Source organism: Camelus ferus, chromosome 7 (assembly GCF_009834535.1).
Source record: "Camelus ferus isolate YT-003-E chromosome 7, BCGSAC_Cfer_1.0, whole genome shotgun sequence".
Taxonomy (NCBI): Eukaryota; Metazoa; Chordata; class Mammalia; order Artiodactyla; family Camelidae; genus Camelus; species Camelus ferus.
The window spans coordinates 66917072-66929664 of NC_045702.1; the positions used below are offsets into that span (position 1 = coordinate 66917072).

The window sequence follows — 12593 nt, forward strand, 5'->3', positions numbered from 1 at the left end:
GACAATTTTTGTTTTCCTAAAATATTACTGATTTGTAATTTTAAAAAGAAACTATGACCAAAATGAAATTTCCTTAATCAACAGATTATTAGTTTATAAATTAACACCTGAAATAATTTGGGTATTTTTTCAGACCTCTGAATTGTTAGTATATTAGTAGTGGGTAAAAAAAGTTACATTATCTTTGTCAGAATTACTGATATTTAGAAAAGATGATTATATATTATTGAGCCTGTGGCAGGGTTCTATAGTTTTTGCAGACTAATAAATGTACTATTTAAATACCATTGCACAAATTATACTAAGTTGGCTTTTCTCAAACAACAAACAATCAGTAAATATTTAGTGCATGTCTTGCATGTGCACAAGGCATTGCTAGACTAGGAATATATATATGCATAAGACATGGAGTTCACTTTTAAGATATTTACATTTGAAGAAACACTAATTACACATAGGAGATGATGGGGAACAGTAAATGCTGATTTCTGATCAAACTCTTCTTGGATTTTAATGAAATAGCTGGTAACATTAAGAAAAACTAACACAAAAATTTATCTTTCCTCAAATTTTCCATACTTTAGAAATAATCAATCATGCTATTTCAGAATCTCAGTAAAACATAATGTTAACTAAGCCATACTCTTAACACAGTTCTGTGAAACTTGTAGTATGATTTTTTTTTTTTTTGAAAACAGAACATCCATCCATCCAATGCTGCTTACAGAATGAAAAAGTGAAGTAAACTTTTAGCTTATCTGTTCCGGAGGACATTAGGTAACTCTAAAATGCTGAGTGCAGGCCCTGGACTTTAGCCAAAGAGACATTCGCAAAAGATCTTATGGTCGATATTCTTAGTTTCAGATATTTTCAAGATAAATGCAATATCTGAAATATGAGAAGGAAGATACTCAGAAGTGATTAAAATATCATTCATTTTTCTGTTAGATAATTTCAGCCCCACTCACATTCCTCCTAGAGGTTTATTTATTCTGGATGCAACACCTTTGCAAAAGGGAACATCTTGTACAGTACATAAGATAGAGCTGCACATGCAAGGATGCATGGTAAATGATTTTATAATGGCTTGGTAATATCAACAACCTCTAACAATTGTATGAAATAAATCTGCTGTGTGATTTTTTAATTCCTGAAAGAAAGTAAGGGATAATGACTGTTTGCTTCGGAAATTGAAAAAGGGAACCCACCAGCGTATTTAATAAATTATTTCAAGTTTTCCTTGAAATATTTTTAAAAGGTAAGAGCAAGAAAAAAATATATCTACGAATGCATCCACCCATGTTGTCCATATGGCAGGGAGTGGTCTTAAAACCCCTGTGTATTGTCTGTCTCTAGTACCATTTAGTAGGAGATAGGGTGGTCAAAAATATCTTCAAGGACAGTTGGCCAAAGTCAAAGGGGGCAAAACCATGAAGAGGACTGTTTTACCTCTACTGGAATTTTAAACTCTCTGCTAGCCTGTGGATGTGTAAAACAAGAAAATTCCATAAGAGGGCAAAAAGGTCAAAAGGGTTTTTAATTAGCAGTTTCCAGGTGTTTTTTGTTGTTTGTTTTGTGGGATATGGATAAATTCCCTGCTTTAAGATGAAATGTTCTTTCAAATAATCCAGTTCACTTTGTTTTTATTCTCCATTTGCTAAGCCACTTTCTTAACAATTTGGCAATGTAATTTTAAAAATATTAAATATTTGTAAGTAATTTGGTATTTCAGATATCTTGATAGTGGAAAGGATGTGCTCTAAAATCAGAGGTCATCAAACTACAGCCTGGGCGCCAGAGCTGGCCCACCACCATCATACCTGTTTTTGTATGATCCATGAGCAAAGAATTGTTTTTATATTTTTTTAATGGTTGAAAAAAATTAAAAGAAGAAGAATATTTTGTTTCTCCTGAAAATTATGTGAAATTCAAATTTTTGTAACTATATCAAATATTATTGGAAGACAGCCATGCCGTTTATTTACATACTGTTTCTGCTGCATTACAAATGATATATTGGAATAGTGGCAAGAAAGACCATATGCTCTGTAAAGCCTTAAATATTTACTAAAACTTTGCTATCCGGTCGTTTGGTGGAATGTTGGCTGATCGCTGCTCTGGGTTATAGGAATGGTTATTTCCATCTCTTGGAAAAGGATTGAAAATTAATGTAGCGTCTTTAAAGTAAAAACTGCTGGAGGAACAGGTGGGGGTTATAAATAGGGTTATTCTCCTTGGCCTAAGATTGTTTTTAGTTTCCTTGTGATCTATGTAAATTAAACACAGCCTTGGGAAACTGTTTTCTTACTTCAAAAAGTGACATCTGAAAAGTTTGAACTCCAGTATTTACGGTGAAGACTTTAAAACATCAAGTTCTCTAAAATAGCAAATAAAACATCATAAACACCCTTAATATCCCTTATTTATAATTCTTTATCTAGTGAATATAAATAGAGGCTTTTGTCCCTAAAATTTGATCTCTCATCACCCCCAGTGTGGAATTAACAGTCAGGGTACACGGTGGGGGCTGGGGGAGGGAGGAACAAACAAAGCCTTGCTGTTATCAGAAGCCTGAGGCAGAAACTCTAAACTGGCAGCCTTGGGTCAAATTCAGCCTACAGATACACAGTTTGCTTTCTTCGTCTCTGTGTTGTCTTTGAAAAATTTGAAATAGTTGCCAACATTTAAAAATCGGGAGATCTCGCTTAAAAGTTGGCCTCGCGAAGTTTTCAGAAGCGCGGGCACGCCTCCCCACGTGGGCTCACGAGCTACAGCTGAGCACGCGCAGCCTGACCGTGAATAGCCCAGCCCAGCCCCGCAATTACCCACAGTCCTCCGCTTCGGCGCGCCGCTGCCGCCGGGTCGGGAGCCTTCAGGTCTGGGAGTCTCGCCCGGGGCCCCCGCAGCCGCTGGCTCGAGGAGGGAAACGGGCCGGGGCTTGTGTGAGAGCCGAAGAGAGCGTTTCTTAGGCAAACGCAGAGTAACATACTCCGGGAGAGGCCACGGGTTTTTCATGAGAAAGGAGGTGACTTTAATCCACAGGGACGTGCTTCAGTAGCTAACAGGTTGGTGGAAATATCGCTGAAGCAGGGAGAGAAGATTTCGTCTAATAACAAATATGTAATGATTATTAATGTTGTTGTTGTTACCTTATCTCTGTAAGAATTTGAGTTCCGGTCCTGCAGCCTTAAACTGACCGAAAAAGTATCCGTGACTTTAGATGGAAATGAATGGCTTTGCGTGGTGTGCCTACTACTTTAGACCAGTTAGAATGGATAAAGTTACAGAAAAGCACATTTTATGTGAGTCAGCATTTCGAAGACAGACTGGCTGATTTAGGTTATAACGAGTTCCCTGTTACTACAGGTGTTATTAAGCAAGAGGATAAATGGACTGTTGGCAGGTATTTTTGCCTAGGAATTTTAGTCATCACTTGAGTTGTCGAATTAGATGTTAAATTAGATGGCGTTTTTCTTTCTAATTTGGAGAAGCTACAATTTCATGTTCCATTATGTGATTAATCGGTTTATGATGAATATATATGCATATATTATCTACCTATTTATCTATCAAACAATCATCTTAGGTTGAACCGTAACAACACATACAGAGGAGGATCTTCGGTTCCTATGGGTATGAGAACTCCCTTGTTTTATATTTAAAGAAAATGAGTCTAGAGTCTCCTCAGATGAACTGGGTCTGGTGTCTAGAACTTGAGGCTTTTAAAATCTTAGGTTATTGTTTCTCTCTTTGTCCTCCTTTCTCCCCAACCCTCATTTTCCTCCTCCTGTTCCTCCTTGTCCTCCCCACCTCCTCCTTTTTCCTCTGTGTCATAATTAACGGCTTCTAAATAACTGAAAAATATTTTACTCAATTTGTCTATAATTTGACATTTTTTTAAACTTGGAACTAAGCTCAGTTATAATCAATCAATTACTAATTACTTTTTCTTCCAGGTGAATGACATTATCCTACTTTGAAATAAAGGCAGTGAGTACGAGAAAGTAGTACCTGTTCTCCAGATGGAATGAGAATTCTTTATTGATATAATCAAGTGCAGATGCAATACATTAAAACTATATGAAATCAAAGCAAAGATTTTGGAATATATAGAAATTAATTTAAAAAAACACTATGAATTTTAGTTGTACTTCCTATGCAGAGCCACTACAGTTGTGCCCAAAGAGAAAATTTCTTGTTTTAAAAATATCAAAAAAGAAAAACAATGAAAAATCAGTGTGTTAAATACTGAATTATACATATAAGTTTAAGAAAGATTAGAAGTAAGAATTAGAATTCAAAAGAGCAAAAATTAATAATTTAAAAATAGAACTGAAAATATTTGAGAGATTGGTCAATAATTTCATATACTTTATTAAATTTAAAGTGTCTGTTATGTTTGTACTTTTAACACTCAAATTTGTGTTACTGAACATTGGTATTATACTTTGAACTTTTATTGTAGTGGGAGAAATTAAACATAGACAGAATTCCTATCCACAAAATTCCTGTCCAGAGTCATGAGTACTTTTGCTGTCACAGAATTTTCCCACAACACCTGTATAATTAATAATTTTGTTTATTTACTCATCTTAAATTTCTCATTCTGAAACAAGTTTCTCTTTTAAGTCTGTTAGATCTAAATAGTCTTTTAGCCGAAAGACACGTTTCTGCCTATCAGTAGAAATTAGAAGGCAGGAGTCTGATTTCTCCTTCAAAAGCATTCATGGAATGATTAAGCAGTGAGCTGTACCCAAAAGTACTTGGCATATAATCACAGTATTCTTTCCTATCTGGAGTTTTATTTTTGAGAATTTACTTTCTGTCACCAGAATATCATTCATTCATAATCCTTGTTTTTAAACTATTACCATTCTTCATAGACTTGAAAAACAAAAATCCCCAAATGAACTAATTGTAAGTTTCCTCAAAAGGAGAATTCCATCAACATGGTTCTGTAACAATGGGGTATTTACCAAGACATAATTATATGATGTTAATGAGACATTTAAAGATCTAAATAAGTTATTGTTTGTATTACAATTGTTACCAAGATTTTTTACATGTTCGCTCTGTTTTATCTATTACAAATACGCTACTTGTGGTTGCATACTTTTTATGTACTTAACACTGTGCCCAGTGATTTATATTCAGTATCCTATTTAATCTTCAGAACAATTTGATGATACCCATTTTATAGATGAGTAAACTGAGAGAGTGGTTAAGCTCCTTGCTATATACCACTCACTAAGGGGCAGAACCAGACTTCAAACCTACAACTTCTGATTTGTAATCATTATACTTAACCACCACCCTTTACCTCCTCATAGAGCATTTCCAAAACAGTTTAAAGTGTTTTTCCCCTAACTTGACATCTTTCTCCTAAAAAACAATATTTAATTCATATTATCTTTGTTTTATCTCTCTTTTCTAAAGACATAACATCATCCCGTTTGTATCATCTTATCACTTGAGTGATTTTTAATCTTACCCTCTTCTTGAGTCCAAAGAGAAAGATTTGGTTTCTTTGACCCTTCTATAAATCCAGAACATCTTTTATCTTTTGTTGTGTTGCTTCATACACAAAACCCTTGACAACACCCAGCACCCCCTTTATCCATGCGTGGTTTGCCAACATATGTTTATGAGGCAGTAAAAGCATTTTTTAGGAAGTGCCAGTGACCTATAATTAGACTTCTCTTTCTTCCCTAGAGTATTTGCCTTTTATGACCTTGATTTTCATCTGAAGGCGTTTTTAGTATTTGTAACTTTAGTGTGTTCTTAAATCTGTCCATTTTAAGAAAAGTATGTTCAAAATGCATTTGGTCTCTCTGAATCTTCTCTTTGTATTCCTTTTTTTTCCTGGCAGCGGAAGTGTGCTGTGATCATTCTTTTCCTTCATTTTTGTTTCATTTTTTTCAAATAATTACATATTTTCTACTCTGTCCTTTGTCCTTTCCTTGGAGTTTCTTTCATTCCTCATTTACTTTTGTGCTCCTTCTTTCTTACTTGTCCCGGGCCTTCCCTTGTTCTGTAACAGTCTTCCAATGTCCCTTGTTTTTCTTTTTCTAGGTAGGTGACCTAACGTCCCATTTTTCTCTCTTTCTCTCTCTGTCCCCTTGCTCATTTTCTTTGGCTTATGCATATCTGCTCTGCTTTCTTTTCCCTTTGCTTTGCATGTTGCATCTTGGTCAGCATTTTTCTTTCCTACCACTGTTAACAATGTCTATCCTTGTGGGTGAGTCAAGAAAAATAAGGGAAGAAAAATAGGAAGAAAGCTTCATCTCATACTTCAATTTAAAAAAAAAGGAAAGCTTCATTTCAACAACTCCATTTTTCTTAGTTCTTGTATCCTTCTATGTTTTTAATGATTGTGTCTAATTATTTCAGATAATAGTTTTGAATTCATATTCGTAAGATGAGAAATTACCTAGGAAATTGAGTCGAGCACACACACGTTTGTGCTCTAGGGAAAATAAAAAGAAATTACAAATGTACTCCTTGAAGAAAGTCTTTCCCTTTTTCTATTAGGAGGATACTGGGGACAAAACTTTTTTTTAAATGTTGAAATGATAATCTTTGTTCTTTGCTTTCTGCATCTTCTAGGATTATGCCTAAGATTCTAGTGCATTCTAGGGAAGACCTTGTCTGCTACCAGCTCAGATTCTGTCCCAGCAAAGTCTACTGGGATTTTGTTATTTTCAACATTGTTCAAGAATAAATGGGCTATAAATCGAGGCTGGCAGACATTTATATCATTGCCATTCTCATTCTGAAAGTAGGTGGAAGAGGACTGGTTGTCCTTCCCCAATTTGAAGCTTTTTCAAGCTGGTTTAAATGCTGTGAAGGGATGAAGCCCAGGCTCTCATTTGTTGTTGTCACTGCCATCAGCAGCCTTGGCTGCATGGACTCCAGGTATCTTACTAATACTTGTATCTCATGCTTCTACTCTGTTCCCTCTACACCTAGCACATGTGCTAAAAATAGAGTTGGTGCTCTCGTAATAAATAATTTAAAAAAGCCCCAAGTCCAATGTAAGTCCCAAAGTGGAAATAGCATCTTTTTTGGAAGAATGGTAGGAATAGATGGACAGAATGCCCTTTGCTCATTCAGTGCTTGAGAGGAAGACAAAATAACATTCTTCACAATAACAGCAATACTAACAATGATAAAAACAGGCATCTATTAAATGTCTACTTAACTGATATCTTTAAAGGATTCATCAGTAATATTAGCTGTAACAGTAATAATGATAAAAATTATGTGTTGAATATCTGCTATTAAAAAGCAGGTTTTGTGCTCAGCTCTTTATATGCATTTCTTTCTTAATCTTTATAAAAATCCTAGGGGGTTTTCATGACAAAACTGACTATAGCTTAGTAACTTGCCTAAGGTCACGTAACTGGTATATTTGAGATAACTTAGGCAGGCATAGATATGAAATTTTAGGGACTAAATTTCTCAATTCTTCAGTATTATTCATCACCTGCTATTGAATATTTTATGTCAAACATGACAAGATGTCTTTCTTCCCTTGCAAAAACTGTAGGATATTAATAATCCCAATTTTGTCAGACATTTTAATAACTGAATAAAACAAAATTTTGGAATTATCTGAGAAAGAAAAAAATGACAGCCAGTCATGAACATATTGTACAGATTCTTCCTCATCTTCCCCCCACTCCCCAATCTCCTTAATTAACACAGGCACACAAATCAAGCAGAAGAGACTGCTTCTCCCAGTTGTTTGAAATTTAATACATGACCCTTTAGATGAAAAATTTGTGTTCTAGGACTTTAGATGCTTTAAATTCTATTATTTGGTTACATTTTAACTTACCATAATGTATCATCTAAGAAAGTAATAGCTACACTCTTGCTAGCGGGCAATAACAAGTTAGGAATTATACAGAAGCCATGTAGCCCTGTAGAGGAGGAAGAAAGCAAACAAATCAGGAAAGCATAATCAATTTTCTGTACCACAAAAGGCTAGTGTCATTCTAATAAATAAGGATTCCTTTCTATTACTTAGCATGCTGTAAGTACTGTGATTCACTCGGTCTGCTTTTGTTGTTCATTCTAAAGTGGATTGCCATTAGAACTTGGGCAAAATAGTAAGTTTTAAGTTGATTTTCATTAAAGTAATTAAACTTCATCACTTCTTGTTAATGCAACAAGCCGAGCGATAAATAGGGAGAAAAGGCCACAAACGTAAACTTTTCAATTCAAAATAACGTAACATTAGCATCTTCTGTACCAAGGAATATGCAGATACAATGCATGAGATTAATCATGTCTGACTAACAAAACAAGAAATTTAGGGGAAAACAGTTTTATTCTTTACTAGTTGTGGAGCTATAAGAACATTATTTAAAGTAGCAACATTTATGCTATTATCAGCTTATACTTTGGGTAGATTACGAAAAACCTCAGAAAAATGCACTCTTCAAATGCTTTAATGTAGGACAAATTACATCACTTGGAGAAGTTAAGATAATTCTAGAATTTATCACTGCTTACTCCATAAAGTAAGAGAGAGGATGCACTTTTGTGTTGAAGTATACATTATATCTGAAATACACGTTGTATCTGCTTGAGGGGTATGTTGCTTCTATAGAGAGAGGAGGAAGAACAAAATGAAAATATATCAGGATAATAGCTAATGTTCCTAAGGTGAATAGCCTCTAAGTGAGGTGATTGTTGCCAACTAGAAATTGATGTTCCCCTGGACTTTGTGGCATAGGCTCTAGTGTAGAGACAATTGTTAGTGTATGTGATTTGTTTTCAAATAATTTTGTTCTAGGTTTCTGAATTTCCAGTTAAAACTTGACATGAAGTGATTGAGATTAAATTGCTCTCATTATCAACTGATGCAAATTTCAAACTTCATGTAAAGAAGAAATACCTATAATACACAGTAATATTGAGAAATCTACCCTAAAGCTTCCTTTCTAATCTAGCCTTTCCAAAATTAACAGAAAAATATCAAGAGGCTCCTATTTAATAACTACAACACCACCACTACCAACATGTGCACTTCACAGTTTTTAAAAATGATTTTACAGTAACTAAGAGTTATCTGAAATTGCGTTCATTTCAATGAGTAGTACATATTGTCTATTGAGTAAATGAAATGGAAAGACTTGAAAGGCACACATAGACTTGTGCTCTACATATAGAGAAATGTTAGACACATACTCTGTCAATTACTAGTAATAGTGATGATGGTAAGTACACTGTGTTTGTAAATGATTGCTTGAAACACATGACATTTATGCAACTTTTTGTGATTCACTCACTTAAAGATACTAATTATTCTTCCAAGGAGCTACCATTGTCCAAATTTGTTTAACTGATTTAACTTTAGGTATCTTCTCCATAAATTGCTTTTAACTCACTTAAATGGAACAACATCTCACAGTTTCTAAAATATGTTACTTCTTTTGGGGAGCCTAGAGAAAAAATCTAGGGTGGGGAAAGTCTTACCTAATTTCAGAGAAAGAAAAATAGAATATCTTGTACTTAAAAAAATGACCTTTTTTGAGCAGTTTTAGGTTCACAGCAAAATCGTGTAGAAGGTAGAGAGAGTTCCCACATACCCTCCCACGCCCGCACCTGCATAGCCTCCCCCATTATCAACGTCCCCATCCTAGTGGTACACTTGCTACAAGTGATGAATTACATTGACACATTATAATTGCCCTAAAAAACCCCATAGATTACATTGGGGTTCACTCTTGGTATTGTGCATTCTATGAATTTGGACGAATTATAATGATGAGTGTCCACCATTATAGTAGTATCACACACAGTATTTTCACTGCCCTAAAAACCCTCTGTGCTTTCCCAGTTCATCCTCCCTCCCCACAGTCCCTGGCAACCTTTGATCTTTACCATCTTCATCGTTTTGTCTTTTTCAGCATGTAATATAGGAATCATACAGCATGTAGCTTTTTCACAATGGCTTCTTTCACTTAGTAATATGCATTTAAGTTTCTTCCATGTCATTTCATGGCTTGATAGCTCATTCCTTTTCAGTGCTTAGTACTCTATTCCATTGCCTGGCTGCTTCACAGTTTATTTATTCACTCACCTGCTAAAGAACATCTCTCTTGCTTCCAGCTTTTGGCAATAATGAATAAAGCTGCTGTAAACATCTGTGTGTATATAAATTTTCTACTTTGTTGAGCAAATACCAAATAGTATGATTGCTGGATTGTATGGTAAGAGTATATTCAGTTTTATAAGAAAATGCCAAACTGCCTTCTAAAGTAGCTGTACCATTTTTCTTTCCCACCAGCAATGAATGAGAATTCTTGTTCTGCTACACCTCTGTCAGCGTTTGCTGTTGCCAGTGTTCTGGATTTTGGCTGTTCTAACCGGTATGTAATGATATCTCGTTGTTTGAATTTGCATTTCCCTGATGACACATGATGTGGAGCATCTTTTCATACATTCATTTGCTGTCATGTATCTTCTTTGATCAGATGTCTGTGATGGTTTTTGGCCCATGTTTGAATCAGGTTGTTTGCTTTCTTATTGTTGGGTTTTAAAAGTTCTTTGTATATTTTGGGTAAGAGTCCTTCATCAGATGTGTCTTTGGCAAATATTTTCTCCCAGTCTATTGCTTGTCTTTTCATTCTCTTGTCAGTGGCTTTTGCAGAGAGATGGGATATTTTGCTTTTAATCATTAAGTCCCCAAAAGGCATAGTTTCTCTAATCTTTTCATGGCTAAGCTTGAGTTCACTTTTCATTTCTTTTTACTGGCTCGAGTTTGTTTTGGAAAAAATAGAATGTTCTGTTTCACTTCATGCTAGTGAGGAGAGGGAGGGAGGGGAAAGGGAGTGGGAGGGAAAAGGAGGGAGAGGAGGAGAGAGAGAGAAGAGACTAATTTAAGAAAAAGACCAGAAAACACATCAAAATATTAATAGTAATTCTAAATTCAGTTATGGGTAATTTAAAGTTTTCTTTTTTCTTTTTCTTTTTTGTATTTTTCTAAATTTCTACATAAATGTTACAGAGAGAAATTACTAAATCAAAGCATTCTTGGAAAACTTAGACAGCTTAAAACATCTTTTATCTAACACTTAGGGAGATAAAGTTTTTATATATCAGTACTATCCAGTAGAAATATAATACAAACAAACATGTAATTTTTAACTTTCCAGCAGCCACATTAAAAAAGGTAATAAGAAACAGATAAAATCAGTTTTTAAAAACTATAACTTACTTAACTGAATATGCTAAAATACTATTTTAATATTTAATATGTAAGCAATATAAATTTATTAATAAGATATTTTTCATCTCTTGTTTTTTGGTACATAGCAATTTATTATCTTAAAATCCTGATGAATCCAGATTTTAACCTGATATAGCTTGAACACCATCAGTCATGATAGAAACAGACTTTTTTATATTACCTATAATTCTTAGAAAGATGCAAAAGATTTAAAATTATTCCAGCTTAGACTTTTTATGCTGTGAATTGATTTCTTTTTCAAATTTTAAGTCCTTTGAGACAAAACCATCTCAAAAATATTTATCAGAAAGGATGTCATATTGTGTAACTCAACTAAAGCTACAGGAAAGTGTTCACAATTAAAAAAATTTTGAACCAGCTGATTTTTCTATCATGATTAACTGCTGACTTCTTTGAGGACATTTCACTTTTGTAATTACCTCTTTAGTCATAATTTCCTTAAAAAATTTTTATAACTAAAATAATTTCTTTTTACCATCTTACCATCTAAGATTGATTTCTTTGTTTTTGAAAAATCCTTCATTTGATATATTGCCAAAGTTGTAAGCTCAAATCTTGTTTAAAAACATTCAAAAACTTTTTACATTTAATTCTGATTTCAAACACTAATTTAATTGGTTCTGTGACTTTTGAGAAAAATCTTACCAAATTACTTATGTTTTTTGCTGAAAAAAGTTATCTTAATATTTTCTAAATTATTACATTTATTTTTTATACAACTTTCTTCCTTTTATTCTGACAGTAAATTATAGTTGTCACTCATTATGAACTTGCAACATATTTTCTTCTAGTCTTTTTATTATTCCTACTGTTGTACCAGCTTCTAAATCTTCACTTAATTATGCAACAATAATAAACCTATATTTTAAGTTTAAAGATAGGTTCATAGTTATTTTTAAACTATAAACATAATTATATTCAAGTTACAATTAAAATGAATACTTCAACTTAATTATCAACTCAGTTTACATAATACACTTTAACTTCAGGTGACTGTAGGCAAAATTCAGATAAACACATTATAATATTACAGTGCTGCATAGAAAACTACTGTTTAAATTGAATCAATCCATTGACATCAACTAGAACAGTGATGTGTTTATGTGTAGTATGGGAAACAGTGTACTTTCCCAGTGTGTGAACTATAATACCGCCCTATTCTATATAAAGAGTAAAGTGAGATGTAGTCCTACAAAGACAGTTTTCAGTTTTAAAATTTAAACTATATTGAGATAGAAAATTAAAAGTTCATTTTCTCAGTTATACCACTTACCTTTCAGCTGTTCAAGAGTTACATGTGGCTAGAAGCACATTGTATAGACAAGAGCAT

At 33.9% G+C, this 12593-nt stretch overlaps 1 long non-coding RNA gene across 1 annotated transcript in view; it reads left to right on the plus strand.

Moving 5' to 3' along the window:
* LOC106730591 overlaps positions 1-12593 on the plus strand; it is a 359458-nt gene that overhangs the window by 168303 nt on the left and 178562 nt on the right. Inside the window, exons 12-13 of the long non-coding RNA XR_004321574.1 lie at positions 6780-6915; positions 10301-10382. This is a non-coding gene — a long non-coding RNA (uncharacterized LOC106730591). The remainder of the gene's footprint in view (positions 1-6779; positions 6916-10300; positions 10383-12593) is intronic.